Source organism: Oryx dammah, unplaced genomic scaffold (genome assembly GCF_014754425.2).
Source record: "Oryx dammah isolate SB20612 unplaced genomic scaffold, SCBI_Odam_1.1 HiC_scaffold_2, whole genome shotgun sequence".
Classification (NCBI taxonomy): domain Eukaryota; kingdom Metazoa; phylum Chordata; class Mammalia; order Artiodactyla; family Bovidae; genus Oryx; species Oryx dammah.
Window position 1 is genome coordinate 19804559 of NW_024070186.1, and position 22989 is coordinate 19827547.

The window sequence follows — 22989 nt, forward strand, 5'->3', positions numbered from 1 at the left end:
GTCACAGTCCAACTCTCACATCCATACATGACCACTGGAAAAACCATAGCCTTGACGAACTCGATGGACGTGAGTCTGAGTGAACTCTGGGAGATGCTGACGGACAGGGAGGCCTGACGTGCTGCGATTCATGGGGTCACAAAGAGTCGGACATGACTGAGTGACTGAACTGAACTGAACTGACTAGATGGACCTTTGTTGGCAAAGTAATGTCTCTGCTTTTCAATATGCTATCTAGGTTGGTCATAACTTTTCTTCCAAGGTGTAAGCGTCTTAATTTCATGGCTACAGTCACCATCTGCAGTGATTTTGGAGCCCCACAAAATAAAGTCTGACACTGTTCCCACTGTTTCCCCATCTATTTCCCATGAAGTGGTGGGACCAGATGCCATGATCTTCGTTTTCTGAATGTTGAGCTTTAAGCCAACTTTTTCACTCTCCTCTTTCACTTTCATCAAGAGGCTTTTTAGTTCCTCTTCACTTTCTGCCATAAGGGTGCTGTCATCTGCATATCTGAGGTTATTGATATTTCTACCAGCAATCTTGATTCCAGCTTGTGCTTCTTGCAGCCCAGGGTTTCTCATGATGGACTCTGCATAGAAGTTAAATAAGCAGGGTGATGATATACAGCCTTGACACACTCCTTTTCCTATTTGGAACCGTCTGTTGTTCCATGTCCATTTCTAACTGTTGCTTTCTGACCTGCATATAGGTTTCTCAAGAGGCAGGTCAGGTGGTCTGGTATTCCCATCTCTTTCAGAATTTTCCACAGTTTATTGTGATCTAGAGATCTAGAGATCTCAAATGCATTGTTGTTCTTTAATCTCTAATCATGTCGGATTCTTTCGTGACCCCATGGACTGTAGCCCATCAGGCTCCTCTGTTAATGGGACTTTCCAAACAAGAATATTGGAGTGGGTTGCCATTTCCTTCCCTAGGGGATCTTCCTGACCCAGGAATAAAACCTGCCTCTTCTGTGTTGCAGGTGGATTCTTTACCACTGAGCCAACAGGGAATCCTTCTCAAACATACATTATCAAGTAACTGCCACAAATCCTACTCCCCAGAGCCCCAGCTGTGATGCACAGGCGTTTCCGTCAAGACTCCTCACACAGTGGAGCTAGAGCAGATGATGCCAAGTGATCAGCAGATCCACCCTGATATGGATCACAATAACTACCATCATTTACCAAGTGTTTTGGGGGCTAGCTTCAGCCTCAAAGGCACATATATTCTGAGCTGCATATTTAAGGGCAATGGATTAGGATAATTCTCAAGGTCTGAGCCAGGCAGAAGCCTTCAAGCCAGCATCTCCTCACTGATTAAACAGAGCAGCCTTGATATATGAGCTCTGTAATTCAGGGTAACTGCTGATCTTCTGACACAGACAGACAAACTCATTACCAAAATGTCTGGTAAAATGTCCAGAGCAGAAAGCTTGATGGTGCCAGGATCTCAAGAGAAGAGGTAGAAGGTTTTATAATTGGATTTAGGATTGCCAGGCAAAATACAGGATGCTCATGCAATATTTGGTCACTACCCATTTTAACAAATTATTAGTTGCTTTTCTGAAATATAAACTTCACTTGGTATCCTTTATTTTTCTTTGCTACCTCTGGCAACCCTAAGTGTACCTCCTAAAAGAGGAAAGTGGCAGCAGTTAGCTTATTTGTCCCACCTCAACTAGTTATATCCCTCTTCCCATCCTTTGCCTAAGGAAAATAGATTTTTTTGTCATAAATATTAATATTCTTATTATTGAATGTTATTTTCAGGTCATACACTTTGGCCTGAGATATCTTCTTTTCTGTCTTTCCTTTGAATTTACAAAAATATTAAAACCTCCTTGAGAGAGGTTGAAGATGGTGGAGGAATAAGACGTGGGGATCATCTTCCTCCCCACAAATACATCAAAAATACATCTGCACGTGGAACAGCTCCTACAGAATACCTACTAAACACTGGCAGAAGACCTCAGACTTCCAAAAAGGCAAGCTAAACTCCACATAAAGTGGTAGGGAAAAAGGAACAAGACAAAAAAGAGACAACATAGTACAGGCCCTGACCCTCTGGGAGGGAGTTGTGAAAGAGGAAAAGTTTCATCACACTTGGAAACCTCTTACAGGCAGGGATGGCGAGGAGTTTCAGAACCTTAGAAGGGAGCACAGCAACAAGTGCATGGAAGACAAACAGAGTCAGCACAGAGACCAGTGCTGACCAGTACTTCCCAACTGAGAAGCTATTTGCACACCTGCCATGACAAGAGGGGACTAGGTGCCAAGGCTCAGGCTTTGGGGGTTGGACCCCACGGAGAGGCCTGGTGTTAACTGCATTGACGATACTCTGAGGAGGCTAGTACAACACAGCTGAGGGGGTCCAGGGAAAAGCCTGGGTCAGCCAGAGAGGGAAGAGATCGTTGTCATGGAGATTCTGTGTACTCGCAGACAACAGGACACAGCTCCTTGAGTGCCATGGATGGAACAAGCTGGCTGCAATCTGCAATCCCAGAGGTGGGCATGCTTGTGGACCTGCCGCTGTCAAGGCTGGCACAAGTGCCAGAGATAGGGGGTGAGATGGGGCTGTGGTCCAAGACCCCAGAGATGGGCATGATGACCACTGCAGTGGCCACCAAGCTGTGAGCAGATGCAAGTCACTGCTAAAAACTTCCTGGCAATGAATTTTGACACTTCTAAGGGACCCTCAACCTGGGGCCAATTCCCCTGGGAAAGTGTATGACGTGCCTCAGAATGTAGCAACTTCCTACAGGTCTCTACCACCACAGGCACTCCCCAAATACCCAAACTGTGGCTGCTATACCCCTCTCTCCCCAGTCCAACTGAGCAAGTGAGCCCTAATAAGCCTCAGCCCTCACCACCTCTTATCTGTGCAAGGAACAGACACTGGAAGGCAGCCTGGAAGCAGAGGTGGGGCCAAAACAAAAACTGAAGACCAGAGGCTGTGTGAACAAAGAAGAGGAAGGGAATTCACTCCTGCAGCCACAGATGCAGTGAATTAAATCCCTGAAAATTAACCTGAGACTGTGGACTTTGGGGGCAACTGTGGACTTTGGAAGAAAGAACAAGCTGGAGTAAGGCCAGTAGGAGCTGACCCCACAGTGCCCACACCAGGCCCAGAGACATTCCTAAATATATTAGAGGACTTTCTGAGTTAGGCAGATTGGCTGTAGCTCACTATGTGGTGAGGACAACTGTCATCACAGGATAATATTCTTCTTACTTTGTTGTTTAGTTGCTAAGTCATTTATGACTCTTTTCCAACCCCACGATCCCGCCATGCTCCTCTATTCATGGAATTTTTCAAGCAAGAATACTAGAGTGGGTTGCCATTTCCTTCTCCAGGATATATTCCTAACTCAGGGATTGAACCCAAGTTTCCTGCATTGGCAGGTGAATTATTTACCGTTGAGCCACCAGGGAAGCCCCATGCTTCTTACTACCACTGTTTCTCTCTCTCTCTGCAGGTTACGTTACGTTCAGTTCAGTTCAGTTCAGTTCAGTCACTCAGTCGTGTCCGACTCTTTGTGACCCCATGAATCGCAGCACGCCAGGCCTCCCTGTCCATCACCAACTCCCGGAGTTCACTCAGAGTTGCGTCCATCGAGTCAATGATGCCATCCAGCCATCTCATCCTCGGTCGTCCCCTTCTCCTCCTGACCCCAATCCCTCCCAGCATCAAAGTCTTCTCCAAAGAGTCAACTCTTTGTATGAGGTGGCCAAAGTACTGGAGCTTCAGCTTTAGCATCATTCCTTCCAAAGAAATCCCAGGGCTGATCGCCTTCAGAATGGACTGGTTGGATCTCCTTGCAGACCAAGGGACTCAAGAGTCTTCTCCAACACCACAGTTCAAAAGCATCAATTCTTCGGTGCTCAGCTTTCCTCACAGTCCAGCTCTCGCAACCATACATGACCACTGAAAAAACCTTAGCCTTGACTAAACGGAACTTTGTTGGCAAAGTAATGTTTATGCTTTTCAATATGCTATCTAGGTTGGTCATAACTTTTCTTCCAAGGAGTAAGCATCTTTTAATTTCATGGCTGCAGTCACCATCTGCAGTGATTAGAATACATTATATATATATATATATATATATATATATATATATATATATTTTTATGTTTTTTCCTTTGTCATTTTGTTCTATTGTTATTCCTTTTCATTAATCCTTTAATATTTATTTTTATTTCCTTTTCCTTTTTAATGCTTTTATTTTTAAATAAATTCATTTTATTTTTTCCTATTTCTACAACAAATTTTTGTTGTATTACAATTTTTTCCATGTTTTTGGCTTTGTATTTTTGCTACTCTAATTTTTAGCATTTGTTTTCATTTATGGGTTTGTTTATTGGTTTGATTTCTCTCTTCTTTTTGGTTCCTCTCTTCATTCTTTCCTTTTTTATTCTCTTCATTAGTGTGAGTTTTGAGTTTCTTTGTTTGTTCCTATCTGGTTAGTGTTGCTTTACCATTTGTGTTGGGGTTTTGTCTGTTTGTTTGTATGTTGGCTTGATTCCCCATTTCTTTTCCTCTTTTTTTCTTCTGTGCAGCTTATGGTATCTTGGTGCTCCAGCAAGGGGTCAAGCTTGAACATCCAAGGTGGGAAACCTGAGTCCAGGATGTTGGACCACTAGAGAAGTCCTGACCCCATGGAATACCAATCAGTAAGAGCTCTCACAAAGGCTTCCATTTCAACATTAGATCTAGCCCCACCCAGAGGACAGCAAGCTCTAGTGCTGAATGCCCCATTCCAAACAACTAGCAAAATAGGAACATAACCCTACACATTAGCAGATAAGCTGCCCAAAGTCATACTAAGCTCACAAACATGTCATAATACACCACTAGGGACAGCACTGCCCTTTAGAGATAAAAGATACAACTTCACCCACCAAAACACAAGAACTGTTGGGGTCCTTTAATGGACCGGGATCTGGCGGTCTGGAGGCAACGATAAGAAAGTGAAAGAGAGAGAGAGAGAGGCTGATACTCCCTGGTTTACGCAGAAAACCAGTAAAGCCCTCAACACAGTACTTGCGTCTCTCACGAAGGCACTGGGTGCCCTCTCTAGGCGGGTGAAGGCACAGGGCGCCTTCTCGAGAGAGTCTTAGAAGCCCGGGCAGGAGAGTGATCCAGACGGGTCTCTGTGCTCCAAAGAATCAGCCAAGTAGAGAGAGAGAGAAAGAAGGAAGGAAAGAAAGACACGTGGACCCAAGCTCTGATGGAACAAAGGTGCTTTATTAGCAGAAATACAGGCTTATATATCTTTCAGTTCAGTTAACTTCAGTTGCTCAGTCGTGTTCGACTCTTTGCGACCCCATGAATTGCAGCTCGCCAGACCTCCCTGTCCATCATCAATTCCCGGAGTATATATCTTTAGTAAGATGATTACTCAGTTATTACATCCTGTATAATGTACAGGATGATATTTTATCAATAGCCACAATATGGATAGTCTAATACATACAAGGTCTCTGACGCTGAAAAGATTCACTGCATGTCTCATCCCATGACCTCAGTCCTGAGAACTGCATGCAGCTTTACTTACTCATTCTTGGAATAAGAACTGATAAGGAACAGAGAATCTTTGAGAAATAGAAAACAGCATGCAGGAATCCTCCTGTTAAATGTTCCCTGACAATCTCCCCTTAGTTATTATATTTGCAAAAAAGGTCTTGATTAATTGAGTTTGTCATATAGAGAATGTTTACTAAAGGAAATTCAAGCCTGTCTCACACAATGACCTCAGTTCTTGGGAGCAGCCTGCTGTTCCACTTAGAAGAAACAAAGGACTTGTGAGAAACAGCACGTAGAAATCCTCCTGTTAAACACTCCCTGACAATTCCCCCTTATTTATTTATAATATTTGTAAAAAGAATTCTGACCATTAGAGTTTGTTTAGTTTTAACAATCTTGGCATGAAGGCAACGGTAGATGACAACTATAACTGTTAAGACAATCAACAAAATTACAATTCCAGACCCGATGCTGTGAGTAATGCTTTGAAACCGTCTGCATGGGTTTAGCGCAAATAATTGATCAGCTAGTTGTTCAGCTAAAGTTTTAAAATTGGTCGAAGAGGACAGATATTTAGAAAAGGTTTCAAAAATTTCTTTTTGTAATAATTGTACATTCAGAGGCATTATCACGTATGTTTTGTTAGTGAAATTTGATTTGTTCTCACTTGTAGGCACTATTATTGAAATGAACAGGAGTAACACAAAATTGAGTAGAATTCCAATCATATTTTAGCATCACCTGTTTTTGTACATCTATTAATTGATCTCCAACCCATTTAATGGCTGTTTTTAGTTCCTGTATTTCATCTTGAATATCCTCATCTATCTGAGCCTGAGTGGCCTGCATAGTATGGGCATCTTTAGTCCACTTTTGAATAAAATTATGTGTTTGAATTGAGGTTTGTAAAGCAACACCAGTGATAGCAGCAGTGGTGCAAATAGCTATTAATCCCCAAATGCCAAAAATCAGCCATCCAATGAATCATTTAGATTACCGGAGCAATTTAATGCATAACCGGGAAGCAAGTCCAGCCATGGGACCTTCCTCCCAGGGCTGCTGGAGATTTATTGGTAACCACAGACTATGTCGCTATCGAAGAATCAAAAGGGAGTCATTTCTCAAGGAAACAGAGGAGTTAAGACAAGTATATAATTTACAATATATGCAAGTTACAGAACATAAAGTCTTATTGAATTGTAAATTTCCTACAGCTACAACAAAAGGAAGTGGAACATAGGCTTGTATACAATATGATTGTATAAATTGTATAAGCTTGTATAAAAAATAATTATAACGAAAGAAATAGTTTCTATGACTACGATTGGTCCCTGTGAACTGTCCAGTCCAAGTCCTAAGTTCCTCGGTGCTCGCAGCAAGTTTCCAGATGTCTCATTGTTTAGTCCCAATCTCTTTATAAAGGACGATTCGAGGATGAGGGGGAGTCATCCCACTGTCAAGTCAGCCAAGAAGTCCTCTGTCACGGTAATGTTCCATTGTAGTATTAGTAACCTTCTATGTTATTTGAGTAATATAATCACATATAGTGTTGTTAATATCATTTGAGCAGTTAGATAATCATATATTATGGGGTCCCCAAACAACAATTGTATGATTAGCCATTAACGCTAATTTTCCTGATTTGGCCTGACATTTGTCCCAATGAATAAGAATATATTTAAAGTTCTTATTAGTAAACCCTTTGCATAGTGTTCTTTGTTCTTTCCCTAATTCTTCCCTAAAGTTTCAGTAGTATAAACATGGTTCATGGACAAAGAAAGGCAGTAAATAATCCAAGCAGTGTCCAAAAGTCCTCTTTTAGATGCTAGGGCTAAAGCCCAAATTTGTCGGCTAACATTTATGCATAAAGCTGTTGGGCCCATATACAAAGGAAGGACTTCATAACCTAGAGAGATATTAATTAGTTTTTCTTCTTTTTCAGGATGAGAGGACCCCTCCAAATTCCAAGATGGGAGCTTATGTGTTGAGTCATTAGTGGATACGATTGGTCCTATATCTGTCCATTCTATAACCTACAATAAAAAAGGGGGGTTAGGTACATAAGCCCATTAAGTGTGATCAATCAAGTCAGCCTGAGCAGGGGAAGCAAAAGCAAACAAAGCAAGCATAGCAAAGAAAAATACTTTCGGGATTCCAAGGCATTCCCTGCTGAGAAATCAGATTTTCAGTTTGATTAGTAAGGGTTTTTATCTGTCCCCAAGTAAGGAAGTCATAAGGTCGATGATGTTGTGTGTGGTGTTTTTTGGAAATTTTTAAAGTCGCCATGGCTTGTATTGGAATTCCTTCCTCCTGAGGTTTTTGTTGTATCGTTTCTAGTCTGAATGTTGGGGTCTCCCTTAGGTTGATTCTTCTGAAGAGGAAGTTATATGAGTTTGTTGGATCCATCTGGAGAAATATAAGCGTATCCCTTTCCCTGTAAGATTAGTTTCTTAGATTTCCATAGATTAGTTAACCCGTCTTGATATCAAATGGGCAAAGGAAGGGAGGTGTCCTTTAATGTTTCAAAATGTTTTTCAGCTCTTGTCAAATTATCTCCTTGCAGTAAGTTAAAAAAATTTAAAATAAATAAAGCTATATTAACAATAGTTATAGAAAGAAAGGAAAGTGACAATGATGAAAACATTCTTAGGAAATATTTCAGCCCAAAAGAAAAAAAATCATCTAGAAATCTGTTTGGGACTGGTATTTGGCTGTGGTTTTGAATTAATGGTTTGACTTTCTCTTCATTCAGTATATACATTTTTCCTGATATAAAAAGAAATGGGATCTGACTGTGTTTTAAGTGGTTTGTGTTATTTGGGGCAAAGGATTAGGAGCAAACATTCAAACATTTTTTCCTAAGTGAAATTATTGAAAAGTTGATGCAGAACAACTTGATAAATGAAATGTTGCTCATATCTAAATATATTTGACCCTGTCCTTGGAAAAGAAATGCAGCCTGGTAGCTGTTGAATCTCTCTGTTCAGTGTGTCAAGGAAGATGAGTATATTTTCAAGACAGACCTGAAAAGGTGAATATTTTGCACTTTTGATACTCTTAGGAACAAATAACTTATTTGGCAAATGGTGTCTTTTTTATGTTGTTTTTGTTTTATATTGCAAAATAGGCATTGATGTTGATGTTATTTTGTTTTAAGAATTTTACAGATTGGAAACATAAATAAAGCTATATTAATAATAGTTATAGGCTTAAAGACTATATTGCATTAGAATCTGGTAAAGTTTGTTCTGGATAAGGAAGATAAAAGTGTTCCTGTATATATCCTCTTATTTAATTTTTTATTTGCAGTTAGAGTGTGTAATGTGTTTGTTTAATTATGTCTTGTGTTTGTGGATTGTAAGGAATGTTTGTAATCTGTTTAATAGAGAATGAATGTAAAAATTGCTTGAATTTGCTTAGACATATAAGCAGGGCCATTGTCTGTTTTTATAGAATAAGGTGTTCTCATTATTGCAAAGTAACTTGATAGGTAGGTTATAACATGTTGTGTAGTTTCACCTTGGAGAGGCATGGCCCATATAAAAGAATTTGTATTGATAGAGACAAGTAAGACGGAAGAGGAAGAAAGTTCAGGGTAATGAGTTAAACCCGTTTGTCATAAAATTATCTTTCATTTGTCATAAACCTTTTTTGTATTTTTGTATTCATCATTTTATTTGCCATATCTTATATCCTTTAATTAAAAGTATACATTTTATTTTTCTTTAGCAACTATGAAGTGTCTTGTATGTTACTATTTTATAGATTGGTGAATATATTTATTATATCATATTATATATTATAATCTATATATTTATTAATAATCTAAAATCTCTTTAGTTTTTCTATAAGAAAAACTTTTTGTAAGAGGAAGTTAATGTTCAGTAATTAATGTTTTAAAATCTTATTTCATTTGGAAATGACTTAGCTATTTAATAAACTTTTATTATTTAGTTTAGTATAACTCCAGAAACTTAAGTTACCCCAATCCTGAGATTACTTTAGATTATAATATTAGATTATCCTATTAAAAACATAATTATTTTTAATAAAGTTTATCCAAAAGTTTTCATCATATATATAGAGTTACCCTTTTGTTGACAAATTTAGTTTACCTTAAACCTAAGCATAAGAAAAGTATTCCATAGTGTTGATGATTTAAGACATGTATTAATTAGATTAGCAAACAATTATATTTAAATTATATTTATATTTAAATAAACATTATATTTAATATTGAATATTTTTCAGTTCACGTGAACCTAAATTTAAATAGAGCTCATTAACTTCATATTCAGTTCAATTCAGTTCAGTCGCTCAGTCATGTCTGAATCTTTGCAACCCCATGAATCGCAGCATGCCAGGCGTCCCCATCCATCACCAACTCCCAGAGTTCACTCAAACTCACGTCCATCAAGTCAGTGATGAGTCAGCCATCTCATCCTCTGTCGTCCCTTTTCCTCCCACCCCCAATCCCTCCCAGCATCAGGGTCTTTTCCAGTGAGTCAGCTCTTCGCATCTGGTGGCCAAAGTACTGGAGTTTCAGCTTTAGCATCATTTCTTCCAAAGAACACCCAGGACTGATCTCCTTCAGGATGGACTGATTGGATCTCCTTGCAGACCAAGGGACTCTCAAGAGTCTTCTCCAACACTTCAGGTCAAAAGCATCAATTCTTCAGCGCTCAGCTTTCTTCACAGGCCAACTCTCACATCCATACATGACCACAGGAAAAACCATAGTCTTGACTAGACGGACTTTTGTTGGCTAAGTAATGTCTCTGCTTTTGAATATGCTATCTAGGTTGGTCATAACTTTTCTTCCAAGGAGTAAGCGTCTTTTAATTTCATGGCTGCAGTCACCATCTGCAGTCATTTTGGAGCCCCCAAAAATAAAGTCTGACACTGTTTCCACTGTTTCCCCATCTATTTCCCATGAAGTGATGGACGAGATGCCATGATCTTCGTTTTCTGAATGTTGAGTTTTAAGCCAATTTTTTCACTCTCCTCTTTCACTTTCATCAAGAGGCTTTTTAGTTCCTCTTCACTTTCTGCCATAGCAGTGGTGTCACCTGCATATCTGAGTTTATTGATATTTCTCCTGGCAATCTTGATTCCAGCTTGTGCTTCTTCCAGCCCAGCGTTTCTCATGATGGACTCTGCATGTAAGTTAAATAAGCAGGGTGACAATATACAGCCTTGACATACTCCTTTTCCTATTTGGAACCAGTCTGTTGTACCATGTCCTGTTCTAACTGTTGCTTCCTGATCTGCATATAGGTTTCTCAAGAGGCAGGTCAGGTGCTCTGGTATTCCCATCTCTTTCAGATTTTTCCACAGCTTATTGTGATCCACACAGTCAAAGGCTTTGGCATAGTCAATAAAGCAGAAAGAGATGTTTTTCTGGAACTCTGTTGTTTTTTCTATGATCCAGCGGATGTTGACACTTTGACCTCTGATTCTTCTGCCTTTTCTAAAACCAGCTTGAACATTTGGAAGTTCACGGTTCATGTAATGCTGAAGCCTGACTTGGAGAATTTTGAGCATTACTTTACTAGCGTGTGAAATGAGTGCAATGGTGTGGTAGTTTGAGCATTCTTTGGCATTGCCTTTCTTTGGGATTATCCAAAAACAAATACATACATTGAGACATAGATAGGTAGGCATAGTTTTCCGTTTGAAATATCTTTCCCGTTAAAAAAATTTTTTTTTCACCAATTTTGTTTATGGCTGCAGTCCCAGATAGAGTGGGTTGTGTATCTCAAGGACATGATAAGAGTTAACTTTAGGTTTTTTCTTAGGCTTGTTTTGTTTCTCAGGCAGAATTGGAGCTCCAAAACAGTATTTTAACAAGTTAACCTTTTCCTAACTGCGTGTGTCAGAACTGGTTTTGCAATTTCAAAACAGATTTTATTTTAATTAGTTTTCTCTGAAGTCAAAGAATATCATGGCCATTCAGTGTCAAAAATATCATTTCTCCTTTTTATAGTACAGTATATTATTAATGATATATGCATGAGGGAATTGCTGTCACATTGGATGTAAAATTTGGCTACAAAATTTTTGACAAATATTAGGATTGTTAGGCATATTTTGAGGTAATATAGTCTATTGAAATCTTTTATGAGGCCCGATATGATTAGGATAAGGGAGAGAGAAAGTTAATTTCTCCCGGTCTAAAGGGTATAAATGTATATTTAAAAAGCAATCTTGTAAATCAGTAATAATAATGTGCCAATTTTGAGGAATAGTAATAGATGAAGGGATCTCTAGTTGTAATGAACCCATAGGTTTTATAAATGCATTGACTTTTCTAAGGTCTGTTAAGAGACACCATTTGTTAGAATTCTTTTTTATAAAAAAAATTGGAGAGTTCTAAGGAGAGTAAGATTCCCTGATATGTTTGTATTCTAATTGTGTGTCTATAAGTTCTTTAGTAGCCTGAAATTTATCTTTCATAAGGGGCCATTGCTCTGTCCAAATAGGCTCGTCATTCTTCCAAGTTATTTTAATAATTGCTTTGTTTGTTAAATGAGCAGTGGCCCTTAGGAAAAATGTGGGATGTATATCTGAGTTTGCCATTGTATAAATAAGTCTCTTTCTATTAGATTAAGCAGTGCATTTATCACATAAGGTCTTAACGTTGTAAGTTGGCCTTTTGGTCCTTCATATGGGTAGATCTAAACATTTTGATAAATTTTTTGTACTTTGGTTTGAGAAATTCCTGCAATTTGGCAAGAGACCTTTTGTATAGGCCAGGTGTATAGGCCATAAGTGTTTGGAAATAGTAATACTAGATCCAGTGTCGAGGAGACCAGAAAATCTTTTATTATTAATTTTGATATTTATATTTGGTCAGGCATATTCAGATACCAATGATATCCATAAGGATTGTTTTTGATCTGTACTGCTGAATCTGCCTGTCCATACATTATTAGAGGAGTAAATAGAAATGTAAAGCAAAAGAAGTAATTGAGCAATTTTGTCCCCCTTTTTGAATTTCCATAGAATCTGAGATGACATCATAATTTGAATCTCTCCTTTATAATTTGAATCAATTATTCCAGGGTGAACAGTAATTCTTTTAGAAGCCAAACTAGATCGGCCAAATGAAAGATTGAAGGTTTGTGGGGGCAGGAGTCCAAAAAGTTTGGTAGGTACTCTAGAAGAGACTACTTAAGGGTAAAGGAAAAAATCACCTAGGGCTGGTATATTAACAGTAACATTGCCGGATGTTGAGGGTTTGAGGGGAAGGATAGAATTTGCCCCTGGTTTTTGTTGTAGGGGACCTGGGGGTTCCCTTGTTTGAAGTTCCCTGGAATAGGTTTTCCATCAATATCAAATTTAAATTTACAATCTTTGGCCCAATGCATTCCTCTACAGTAGTGAAGGCAAATTCTTGAAGGTTTTTTATTAGCTTTCTTAGAGCAGTCCCCTTTTAAGTGGTTTTTATCTCCACATGTAAAGCATCTTTCATTACCCTTTTTAAAGGCAGTAGCATTGTTTTAGCTAGCATTTGCATCTTTTGAGTTTCTGATCCTAGATTGTGACAAGCTTTCAAATAATCAATAATAGTCCCAGTCTCACGAATTGCAGCGATAGCTCTTTGATATTCCTGATTTGCATTCTCATAAGCAAGTAATTTCTCTAGCTGTTTCTTGGTTTCTTCTATGATTACAGTATGAGAAATAGCAGTTTCTAATCTAGCAAAAAATTAGCATAACTTTCATTAGGTTCCAACAAAGGAGAGACCTTTGGAGTTGTGCCTGTTGGCAGAGGAGGAGCATATGGAGCAGCCGGGGCAGGGCTAGTAAGAAAATTACGAAATATTTTATGTTGTTCTAATTGGGCCTTTTGTAAAGTTTCATCATCTAATTCATATTCATGCAATAAGTGTTCTGTCTGTTGTTCAATATTAGGAGGGCTAGAATTTACCTTGAAATGGCCAGAAATCAGTTGGAATATTTTTTTTCCTTGCTTGGCAGCTCATTCAACATTTTCTTTGACCTGGTGCCAAATTTCTAAATCAAAACTGCCTTTATCAGGGAACCAAGGATTACATTTAACTACTGTTTGAGAGCAAGCCTCTATTCATTTGTGAAAACAAAAGTCCCTGAACTTTAAACAAACGGTGAAGTAAAGTAGAGAAATGATGAGGCTTTCCAGCCATTTGACCCATGTCTTAGTACTTACCGACCTCAATAGGTCCCAAGTCCCTCTGACTGAAATGCCACATATACCAGAGTCCTTGTTCGGGGGGGCCACCAGTTGGAGTCCTTTAATGGACCAGGACCTGGCGATCTGGAGGCAACGATAAGAAAGTGAAAGAGAGAGAGAGAGAGGCTGATACTCCCTGGTTTACGCAGAAAACCAATAATGCCCTCAACACAGGACTTGCATCTCTCACGAAGGCACTGGGTGCCGTCTTGAGGTGGGTGAAGACACAGGGCACCTTCTCGAGAGAGTCTTAGAAGCCCGGGCAGGAGAGTGAGCCAGATGGGTCTCTGTGCTCCAAAGAATCAGCCAAGGACACTGAGATAGAGAGAAAGAAGCAAAGAAAGAAAGACATGGGGACCCAAGCTCTGATGGAACAAAGGTGCTTTATTAGCAGAAATGCAGGCTTATATATCTTTAGTAAGATGATTACTCAGCTATTACACAGGGTGAAATTTTATCAATAGCCACAATATGGATAGTCTAATACATACAAGGTCTCTGACACTGAAAAGAGTCACTGCATGTCTCATCCCATGACCTCAGTCCTGAGAACTGCATGCAGCTTTACTCATTCTTGGAATAGGAACTGATAATGGAAGAGAGAATCCTTGAGAAATAGAAAACAGCATGCAGGAATTCTCCTGTTAAATGTACCCTGACAAAGAACTAATCCCCCCTCACCAAGAAATCTTCACAAAGTGCTGTCCAATCACACACACTGGGGGTAGACTTCAAAAGTAAGAAGAACTACAACCTTGCAGCATCTGAAAAAGAGACCCAAAACACAGTAAAGGAAACAAAATGAAAAGACAGAGAAACATTCAGCAGATGAAGGAGCATGATAAAAACCCACCAGACTAAACAAATGAAGAGGAAATAGGCAGTCTACCTGAAAGAGAATTCAGAATAATGATAGCAAAGGTGATTCAAAACCTCAGAAATAAATAGTGATACAGATAAGTAGAATGCGAGCTCTGATTGAGAAGATAGAAGAAATATTAACAAGGACCTAGAATAAAGAACAGACAATCAACAATGAACAACATAATAACTAAAATTTAAAAATACACTCAGTTCAGTTCAGTCACTCAGTCGTGTCCGACTCTTTGCAACCCCATGAGTTGCAGCATGCCAGGCCTCCCTGTCCATCACTAACTCCCAGAGTTCATTCAGACTCACGTCCATTGAGTCAGTGATGCCATCCAGCCATCTCATCCTCTGTCGTCCCCTTCTCCTCCTGCTCCCAATCCCTCCCAGCATCAGAGTCTTTTCCAATGAGTCAACTTTTCACATCAGGTGGCCAAAGTACTGGAGTTTCATCTTTAGCATCATTCTTTCCAAAGAACACCCAGGCTGATCTCCTTCAGAATGGACTGGTTGGATCTCCTTGCACTCCAAGGGACGCTCAAGAGTCTTCTCCAACACCACAGTTCAAAATCATCAATTCTTTGGCGCTCAGCCTTCACAGTCGAACTCTCACATCGATACATGACCACAGGAAAAACCATAGCCTTGACTAGACGGACCTTAGTCGGCAAAGTAATGTCTCTGCTTTTGAATATGCTATCTAGGTTGGTCATAACTTTTCTTCCAAGGAGTAAGCATCTTTTAATTTCATGGCTGCAGTCACCATCTGCAGTGATTTTGGAATCCCAAATAATAAAGTCTGACACTGTTTCCACTGTTTCCCCATCTATTTCCCATGAAGTGATGGGACCGGATACCATGATCTTCGTTTTCTGAAAATTCACTAGAGGGAGCCAATAGCTGAATAACTGAGGCAGAAGAATGGATAAGTGAGGTGGAAGATAGAATGGTTGAAAATAACTGAAGCAGAGAAGCATAGAGAAAAAAAAACGAAATAAGGACAGTTTCAGAGACCTCTGAAACAACATGAAGTGCATGAACATTTAAATTATAAGAGTCACGGAAGAAGAAGAGAAAAAGAAAGTGTATGAGAAAATATTTGAGGAGATTATACATGAAAAATTACCTAATTTGGGAAAGGAAATAGCCACGAATATCAAAGAAGCCCAGAGTCCCACACAGGGTAAACCCAAAGAGAAATACACTGAGACTCATATTAATCAAGCTAACAAAAACTAAACACAAAGAAAATTATTAAAAGCAGCAAGGGAAAAGCAACAAGTAACATATAAGGGAATCCCCATGATGTTAACAGTTGCTATTTCAGCAGAAACTCTGCAAGCTAGAAGGAAATGGCAGGATATACTTACAGAGATAAAAGGGGAAAAACCTACAATCAAGATTACTCTACTCAGCAAGGATCTCATTTAGATTTGATGGAGAAATCAGAAGCTCTACAGATAAGCCAAAGTTAAGAGAATCCAGCACCACCAAACCAGCTCTACAATAAATATTAAAAGAACTTCCCTAGTCAGGAAACACAAGAGAAAGAAAAGACAAAACAAACACCAAAAAATAAAGTAAGTGCACACATCAATAATTACCTTAATATGTAAATGGATTAAATGTCCCAACCAAAAAGATACAGACTGGCTGAATGGATAGAAAAACAAGACCCTCTATATATGCTGTATACAAGAAATCTACTTCAGACCTAGAGACATATACAGACAGAAAGTGAGGGACTGAAAGAAGATATTCCATGCAAATGGAAATCAAAAGAAAGAAGGAGTAGCAATGATAATATTAGATGAAATAGACTTTAAAATAAAGATCATTACAAGAGACAAGGAAGGATACTACACAATGATTCAGGGATCAATCCAAGAAGAAGATAAAATGATTATAAATATATATGCCCCCAACATAGGAGCAGTTCAATACATGAGGCAAATGATAACAACTATAAAAGGAGGAATCAACAGTAACACAATAACAGTGGAGGTAGTTAACAACCCACTCACACCAATGGACAGTTCATGCAGCCAAAAAACTAATAAGAAAAACAAACCTAAAATGGCGCATTGGACAAGACATGCCTAATTGATATCTATAGAACATTACATCCAAAAATGGCAGAATACACTTTTTTTCTTTCAAGTGCACATGGAACATTCTCCAATATAGATCACATCTTGGGTCACAAATCAAGCGTTGGTAAATTTAAAAATATTGAAACTGTATCAGGTATGATTGGGGGCAGGAGGAGAAGGGGACGACAGAGGATGAGATGGCTGGATGGCATCACGGACTCGATGGACATGAGTCTGAGTGAACTCCGGGAGATGGTGATGAACAGGGAGGCCTGCTGTGCTGCGATTCATGGGGTCACAAAGAGTCGGACACGACTGAGTGACTGAACTGAACTGATCAGGCATGATTTTTTACCACAATGCTATAAGATTAGATATCGATTACAGGAGAAAAAAAAAAAAAAACTGTGAAAAACACAAACATATGAAGGCTAAACCACATACTTCTAAATGCTCAAGAAGTCACTGAAGAAATCAAAGAGGAAATTTGAAAATACCTACAAAAAATGACAATGAAAACACAACTCAAAACCTATGGGATTCAGTAAAGTTGTGCCAAGAGGGAAGTTTGCACCAATACAAACCTACCTAAAGAAATGAGAAAAACATGAAATAAACAACCTAACTTAAACCTAAAGTAACTAGAAAAAAAAAAAAAAAGACAAACCCCACAAAGTCAGTAGAAGGAAAGAAATCACAAAGATCAGAGCAGTAATAAATGAAAAACAAATGAAAGTAATAGTAGCAAAGATCAGTAAACTAAAAGCTGGTTCTATGAGGATAAACAAAAAAGGCAAGCCATTAGCCAGACTAACCAAGAAAAAAGGGGAGAAGACTAAAATCAATAAAATTAGAAATGAAAAAGGAGAAATTACAATAGAGACACAGAAATACAAAAGAAAGAGATTACTATGAGCAACCATATGCCAAATAAGTAGATAACCTGGAAGAAATGGAAAAATTCTCAGGAAAGTACAACCTTCCAGTACTGAATCAGGAAGAAGTAGAAAATATGAACAGATCAATCACAAGTACTGAAATTCAAACTGTGATCAAAAATCTTCCAACCAACAGAAGTACAAGGACAGAGTCTAGGTGAATTTTATTCAAAATTCAGGCAAGTTCTATTCAAAATTCAGAGAAGAGCTAACACCAATCCCACTCAAACTGTTCCAAAATATTGTAGAGGGAGAAAAACTCCCAATCTCATTCTCCAAAGCCACCATCACCGTAATACCAAAACAGATAAAAATATCACAAAAAAGAAAATTATAGGCCAATGTCACTGAGAATACAGGTGCAAAAATGTTCAACAAAGTTCTACCAAACAGAATCCAACAGCACATTTAAAGAATTATATACCATAATCAGGTGGGATTAAGCCTAGGGATCCAAAGATTCTTCAACATATGCAAATCAATCAATGTGATATACCATATTAGCAAATTGAAAGATAAAAAACGTATGATCATCTCAATAGATGCAGAGAAAGCTTTTGACAAAATTCAACACTCATTTATGATATAAAAAAAAAAATACTTCCCAGAAAATCAGTATAGAAGGAACCTACCTCAACATAATAAAGGCTGTATATGACAAACCCAAAACAAACATTCTCAAAAGTGAAAAGCTGAAAGTATTTCTTCTAAGATCAGGAACAAGACAAAGGTGCCCACTCTCACAGCTAGAGTATTTTGCAATCCTAGCCATGGCAATCAGAGAAGAAAAATAAATAAAAGTAATCCAGATTGGAAAAGAAATAACACTCTCACTGTTTGTGAATGAAATGATTCTATACATTTAGAAAACTCTAAAAATGCCACCAAAAACCTATTAGAACTAATGAATGAATGAATGAATTTAGTAAAATCACAATATATAAAATTAATACACTGATATCCCTTGCAGTCATATACACTAATGAGAAATTAGAAAGAAAAATTAAGGAAACAATCTCATTGAAATAAAAAGAATAAAATATGTAGGATAAAACTAACTAAAGAGACAAAAACCTGTATATGCAGAAAACCATAAGACACTGATGAAAGAAATCAAAGATGACACAAACAGATGGGGAGATATACCATGTCCCTGGAGTATAAGAATGAATATTGTTGAAATGACTATACTACCCAAAGCAATCTAAAGATTCAATGCCTACCAAATTACCAAAGGCATTTTTCACAGAGCTAGAACAAAAATTTCACAATTTTTATGCAAACACAAAAGACCCCAAATACCCAAATCTTTCTCAAGATTGATTCTTTCTAAAGAATCAATCTTCCTGACTTCAAATTATACTACAAAGCTACAGTCATTAAGACAATATGATACTGGCACAAAAACAGAAATATAGACCAATGGGACAAGATAGAAAGTACAGAGATAAACCCACACACCTATGGACACCTTATCTTTTATAAAGGAGGCAAGAATATGCAATGGAGAAAAGACAGTCTGTTCAATAAGTGGTGCTGGGAAAACTCGGAAACTATGTGTAAAAGAATGAAATTAGAACATTCCTAACACTGTATACAAAAATAAACTCAAAATGGATTAAGGGTTAAATGTAAGGCCAAAAACCATAAAGCTCTTATAGGAAAATATAACCAGAACACTCTATGACATAAATCACAGCAAGTTCTTCTCTGACCCACCTCCTAGAGTAATGGAAATAAAAACAAAAATAAACAAATGGGACCTAATTAAACTTAAAATCTTTTGCACAGCAAAGGAAACTATAAACAAAGTGAAAGGATACACTCAAAATGGGAGAAAATAATAGCAAAGGAAACCACTGACAAAGGATTAACTTCCAAAATATACAAGCAGTTCATACAAGTCAATACCAGAAAAACAAACAACTCAGTCAAAAAGTGGGGAAAAGACCTAAGCACACATTTCTCCAAAGAAGACATACAGATGGCTAACAAACACATGAAAAGATGCTCAGCATTGCTCATTATTAGAGAAATTCAGCTCAAAACTACAATTAGATATCACCTCACACCTGTCAGAATGGCCATTATCAAAAAGCCTACCAACAATAAATGCTCGAGAGGGTGTGGAGAAAAGGGGACCCTCTTGCACTGTTGGTAGGAATGTGCAGCCGCTATGGAGAACAGTGTGGCGATTCCTTTGAAAACTAGGAATAAAGCCACCACATGACCCAGCAATCCCACTGCTGGGCATATACCCTGAGAGGAAACCAAAACACCAAAACCCCGGTGTTCATTGCAGCACTTTTTACAATAACTAGGACATGGCAGCAACCTAAATGTCCATTGACAGATGAATGGATAAAGAAGCTGTGGTACATACATACAATGGAATATTACTCAGCTATAAAAAGGAATGCATTTGAGTCAGTTCTAATGAGGTGGATGAACCTAGAGTCTATTATACAGAGTGAAGTAAGTCAGAAAGAAAAACAAATATCATATACTAATTCATATGTATAGAATCCAGAAAGATGGTACTAATGAAATTATTTGCAGGATAGCAATGGAGACACAGGCATAGAGAAGAGATTTATGGACACAGTGAGATAGAAGGAGAGGGTGGGATGTATGGACAGAGTAACATCGAATATACACTACCATTTGTAAAATAGATAGCCAGTGAGAATTTGCTGTATGACTCAGGGAAATCAAACTGGAGTTCTGTAACAACCTATGTGGGTGGGATGGGGAGGGAGGTGAGAGAAGAAGGGGACATATGAGTACCTATGGCTGATTCATGTTGATATCTGGCAGAAACCAACACAGTACTGTAAAGTAATTAGCCTTCAATTAAAAATAAATAAATTTGTTTAAATGAGGAGAAGACCTTAACAGGCATTTCTCCAAAGAATACATATGGATGACAAATAGATACATGAAAAGATGCTCAATATCACTCATTATCAGAGAAATGCAAGTTAAAACTACAATGAGGTATCACTTCACACCAATCAGAATGTCCATCGTCAAAAAAAAATCTACAAACAATACATGCTGGAGAGCATGTGGAGAAAAGGGAACCCTTCTGCACTGTTGGTAGGAATGTAAACTGATCAGTCATTTTGTACTGAGACAGTCCGTACAGTATGGAGATTCTGTTTTGCTGAAAGTTTTCACTTTCATCTCAGGTTCAAAGGATTTGTTAACAAAATAAGCCACTCGTTATATATAAATAAATAACACAGATATTTATTAGAGAATTATCTATCTTACTTTCAACATACTAACATTAAAGAAGAGAAATGTAAAGAGCAGAGAATACATCACCAAACTGGGTTTTGACCAACATCCAGACTTAATCAGTGCTGCGAAGTCCCATATACAACTAATTAAATGGCAGAGATAAGATTCAAATACAGAGTGACTTCAGGACTCATGTCTGGTGTAACACTTACCCATGGGGCTATTTGGAAATCTTTGTTAACAAATTGTGAGGGGTCTTCTGGAAATAAGAACTATATCACCTTCTTTTTAAGGTGCTCACTTCTTCAAAGAAAATGATCTGTTTGATTTTAAAAATCAGTTACCAGTTGTACTTCATTAGTGACAACCGGTGTCTGAGACTTGCCCCAAGGTGTGTTTGCTGTTGCATTTGGGCTGCTGGAACATCTGAAGTGTGCTATGACAAAGGGGAGGGAGGCAAGGAGGAGGGGCAGTGTGGTTCAAGGGCAGGACCCAGGCTGTGAGGGGTGGAGGCGCTCTGTTCTGCTTATGAGAAGAGCAGGTCATTCCCAGGATTGTTCCAGAACCTCTGTAGACTCATGTTTGATTCATGGAAAGGGAAGGTTGAATAAACTAGTGAGCAAGTACAGACTTTTTTGCCTATGATCTCCATGGGCCATAAAGACTACATGAGTAGCAATAGTTTCTATGGTTACAGGACACCCTGGGTAAGTGTTGGTGGTTTTGGATAGGGATTGGCACCACTGAGGTAGCAATAGCTCCTGGGGAGAAGGACAGGGCTTGGAGGAAGCCACCACACCACACTGGAGCATGAGAGGAAAAAGCTAAGGGAAGATTTATTTGGTGATGGTGGGGAACTGAGAGGACTGAGACCTGAGCCAGGGATTTCAAGAACACTTGTGAGGAAACCAAGATCCCACCAGACAGGTGGGGGGCAGAGGTGAGAGAGAACAAACTCATTTGGAGGTATTTTTATAAAATATTCTTTACCTTTGGCTGACTTTGACTTTGCCTGGAGTATTTAGGGTACATTAAAAACAATGGGGGCTTCTCTTGTGGCTCAGCTGGTAAAGAATCTGTCTGCAATGCAGGAGACCTGGGTTCAATCCCTGGATTGGGAAGATACCCGGGTGAGATCTTGGTTTCCTCACAAGTGTTCTTGAAATCCCTGGTTCTGGTCTCAGTCCTCTCAGTCTTCCTTTAGCTTTTTCTACCACCACAAAATCCGCCTTTAGCTTTTTCCTCTTATGCTGCAGTGTGGGCAAATCCCTTATGCCTATACAGTGAAAGTGAAAAATAGATTTAAGGGACTAGATCTGATAGACAGAGTGCCTGATGAACTATGGACAGAGGTTCCTGACATTGTACAGGAGACAGGGATCAAGACCATCCTCAAGAAAAAGAAATGCAAAAAAGCAAGAGGGCTGTCTGAGGAGGCCTTACAAAGCTGTGAAAAGAAAAGGGAAGCAAAAAGCAAAGGAGAAAAGAAAAAGTTATACCCATTTGAATGCAGAGTTCCAAACAATACCAAGGAGAGATAAGAAAGCCTTCCTCAGTGATCAATGCAAAGAAATAGAGGAAAACAACACAATGGGAAAGATTAGAGGTCTCTTCAAGAAAATTAGAGATACCAAGGGAATATTTCATGCAAAGATGGGCTCAATAAAGGACAGAAATAGTATGGACCTAACAGAAGCAGAAAATATTAAGAGGTGACAAAAAAACACAGAAGAACTGTACAAAAAAGACCTTCACGAACAAGATAATCATGATGGTGTGATCATTCACCTAGAGCCAGATATCTTGGAATGTGAAGTCAAGTGGGCCTTAGAAAGCATCACTATTAACAAAGCTAGTGGAAGTGATGGAATTCCAGTTGAGCTATTTCAAATCCTAAAAGATTATGTTGTGAAAGTGCTGCACTCAATATGCCCACAAATATGGAAAACTCAGCAGTGGCCACAGGATTGGAAAAAGGTCACTTTTCATTCCAATCCCAAAGAAAGGCAATGCCAAAGAATGTGCAAACTACCACACAATTGGACTCATCTCACACGCTGGTAAATTAATGCTCAAAATTCTCCAAGCCAGGCTTCAGCAAT

General features: G+C 38.6%; 1 long non-coding RNA gene across 1 annotated transcript; it reads right to left on the reverse strand.

Annotated features, from left to right (window-relative positions):
* Positions 1-1670: 1670 nt before the first annotated feature.
* LOC120857056 lies at positions 1671-16430 on the reverse strand. The gene is made up of 3 exons (XR_005719560.1): positions 16325-16430; positions 8421-8422; positions 1671-1683 (listed from the first exon to the last, which is right to left on the reverse strand). It is a non-coding gene; the product is annotated as an uncharacterized LOC120857056 (long non-coding RNA).
* Positions 16431-22989: the final 6559 nt, after the last annotated feature.